This window comes from Carassius gibelio, chromosome B20 (assembly GCF_023724105.1).
Source record: "Carassius gibelio isolate Cgi1373 ecotype wild population from Czech Republic chromosome B20, carGib1.2-hapl.c, whole genome shotgun sequence".
NCBI classification, from domain to species: domain Eukaryota; kingdom Metazoa; phylum Chordata; class Actinopteri; order Cypriniformes; family Cyprinidae; genus Carassius; species Carassius gibelio.
In genome coordinates this window covers 27,980,640-27,984,354 of record NC_068415.1, presented here as the reverse complement: position 1 = coordinate 27,984,354, position 3,715 = coordinate 27,980,640, and positions in this window count along the sequence as shown.

Genomic DNA, 3,715 nt, shown 5'->3' with positions numbered 1-3,715 from the left:
AGCTTTCTGAGTCCAGTAATGTTGAAATAGTGCTTCTGTTCAAATGAAGTGAAATCAAGCCCAAATCTGCTCAAAAGCTTTTTTCTCTATTAGATAAAGCTGTTTCATTCAGTATTCAGTGCAAATCTTGCCAAACTGATAGATGCTTATGCCTTATGAACTACAATGTTTTCTGCAATGCTGTAAGACAGTTTTTAATGTGTTAGAAGTTATATGCACAAAAACTTATTTTAGGACTTCAATGACCAAGATAGTCAGTTTACAGCTTTCTGAGTCCAGTAATGTTGAAATAGTGCTTCTGTTCAAATGAAGTGAAATCTAGCCCAAATCTGCTCAAAAGCTTGTCTCTCTATTAGAGAAAGCTGTTTCATTCAATATTCAGTGCAAATCTTGCCAAACTGAAACATGCTTATGTCTTATGAAATAAAATGTTTTCTGCAATGCTGTAAGACAGTTTTTAATGTGTTAGAAGTTATATGCACAAAAACTAATGTTAGAGCTTCAATGCTCAAGATTGTCAGTTTACAGGTTTCTAAGTCCAGTAATGTTGAAATAGTGAAGTGAAATCTAGCCCAAATCTGCTCAAAAGCTTGTCTCTCTATTAGAGAAAGCTGTTTCATTCAATATTCAGTGCAAATCTTGCCAAACTGAAAGATGCTTATGTCTCATGAAATAAAATGTTTTCTGCAATGCTGTAAGACAGTTTTTAATGTGTTAGAAGTTATATGCACAAAAACTAATGTTAGAGCTTCAATGCTCAAGATTGTCAGTTTAAAGGTTTCTGAGTCCAGTAATGTTGAAATAGTGCTTCTGTTCAAATGAAGTGAAATCTAGCCCAAATCTGCTCAAAAGCTTGTCTCTCTATTAGAGAAAGCTGTTTCATTCAATATTCAGTGCAAATCTTGCCAAACTGAAAGATGCTTATGTCTCATGAAATAAAATGTTTTCTGCAATGCTGTAAGACAGTTTTTAATGTGTTAGAAGTTATATGCACAAAAACTAATGTTAGAGCTTCAATGCTCGAGATTGTCAGTTTTCAGGTTTCTGAGACCAATGATGTTGAAATAGTGCTTCTATTCAAATGAAGTGAAAACTAGCCCAAATCTGTTCAGAAGCTGCTCTCTCAGTGAGAGATAGCTTCTTCATTCAATATTCAGTGCAAATCTTGCCAAACTGAAAGATGCTTATGTGTTATTAAATACAATGATTTTTCAATGCCGTGAGACTGATTTTAATGTGTTAGAAGTTATATCCACAAAAACTTACGTTAGAGCTTCAGTGCTCAAGATTGTCAGTTTTCAGGTTTCTGACACCACTAATCATGAAATAGTGCTTCTGTTCAAAATAAGTGAAATCTAGCCCAAATCTGCTCAAAAGCTTGTCTCTCTATTAGAGAAAGCTGTTTCATTCAATACTCAGTGCAAATTTTGCCAAACTGAAAGATGCTTATGCCTCATGAAATAAAATGTTTTCTGCAATGCTGTAAGACAGTTTTAATGTGTTAGAAGTTATATGCACAAAAACTAATGTTAGAGCTTCAATGCTCAAGATTGTCAGTTTTCAGGTTTCTGAGACCAATGATGTTGAAATAGTGCTTCTGTTCAAATGAAGTGAAAACTAGCCCAAATCTGTTCAGAAGCTGCTGTCTCAGTGAGAGAAAGCTGCTTCATTCAATATTCAGTGCAAATCTTGCCAAACTGAAAGATGCTTATGTGTTATTAAATACAATGATTTTTCAATGCTGTGAGACTGATTTTAATGTGTTAGAAGTTATATCCACAAAAACTTATGTTAGAGCTTCAGTGCTCAAGATTGTCAGTTTTCAGGTCTCTGACACCACTAATCATGAAATAGTGATTCTGTTCAAAAGAAGTGAAATCTAGCCCAAATCTGCTAAAAAGCTTCTCTCTCAATGAGAGAAAGCTGCTTCATTCAATGTTCAGTGCAAATCTTGCCAAACTGAAGGATGCTTATGTGTTATGAGATACAATGTTTTTGCAATACTGTAAGACAGTTTTTAATGTGTTAGAAGTTATATGTACCAAATCTTATGTTAGAGCTCCAATGCTCAGGTTTGTAAGTTTTCAGGTTTCTGAGACCACTAATGTTGAAACAGTGCTTCTGTTCAAATGAAGTGAAATCTAGCCCAAATCTGCTCAAAAGCTGCTCTGTCAATGAGAGAAAGCTACTTCATTCAATGATCAGTGCAAATCTTGCCAAACTGATAGATGCTTATGCCTTATGAAGTACAATGTTTTCTGCAATGCTGTAAGACAGTTTTTAATGTGTTAGAAGTTATATGCACAAAAACTAATGTTAGAGCTTCAATGCTCAAGATTGTCAGTTTACAGGTTTCTAAGTCCAGTAATGTTGAAATAGTGAAGTGAAATCTAGCCCAAATCTGCTCAAAAGCTTGCCTCTCTATTAGAGAAAGCTGTTTCATTCAATATTCAGTGCAAATCTTGCCAAACTGAAAGATGCTTATGTCTCATGAAATAAAATGTTTTCTGCAATGCTGTAAGACAGTTTTTAATGTGTTAGAAGTTATATGCACAAAAACTAATGTTAGAGCTTCAATGCTCAAGATTGTCAGTTTTCAGGTTTCTGAGACCAATGATGTTGAAATAGTGCTTCTATTCAAATGAAGTGAAAACTAGCCCAAATCTGTTCAGAAGCTGCTCTCTCAGTGAGAGATAGCTTCTTCATTCAATATTCAGTGCAAATCTTGCCAAACTGAAAGATGCTTATGTGTTATTAAATACAATGATTTTTCATTGCCGTGAGACTGATTTTAATGTGTTAGAAGTTATATCCACAAAAACTTACGTTAGAGCTTCAGTGCTCAAGATTGTCAGTTTTCAGGTTTCTGACACCACTAATCATGAAATAGTGCATCTGTTCAAAATAAGTGAAATCTAGCCCAAATCTGCTCAAAAGCTTGTCTCTCTATTAGAGAAAGCTGTTTCATTCAATACTCAGTGCAAATCTTGCCAAACTGAAAGATGCTTATGTCTCATGAAATAAAATGTTTTCTGCAATGCTGTAAGACAGTTTTAATGTGTTAGAAGTTATATGCACAAAAACTAATGTTAGAGCTTCAATGCTCAAGATTGTCAGTTTTCAGGTTTCTGAGACCAATGATGTTGAAATAGTGCTTCTGTTCAAATGAAGTGAAAACTAGCCCAAATCTGCTCAAAAGCTGCTGTCTCAGTGAGAGAAAGCTGCTTCATTCAATATTCAGTGCAAATCTTGCCAAACTGAAAGATGCTTATGTGTTATTAAATACAATGATTTTTCAATGCTGTGAGACTGATTTTAATGTGTTAGAAGTTATATCCACAAAAACTTATGTTAGAGCTTCAGTGCTCAAGATTGTCAGTTTTCAGGTCTCTGACACCACTAATCATGAAATAGTGATTCTGTTCAAAAGAAGTGAAATCTAGCCCAAATCTGCTAAAAAGCTTCTCTCTCAATGAGAGAAAGCTGCTTCATTCAATGTTCAGTGCAAATCTTGCCAAACTGAAGGATGCTTATGTGTTATGAGATACAATGTTTTTGCAATACTGTAAGACAGTTTTTAATGTGTTAGAAGTTATATGTACAAAATCTTATGTTAGAGCTCCAATGCTCAGGTTTGTAAGTTTTCAGGTTTCTGAGACCACTAATGTTGAAACAGTGCTTCTGTTCAAATGAAGTGAAATCTAGCCCAAATCTG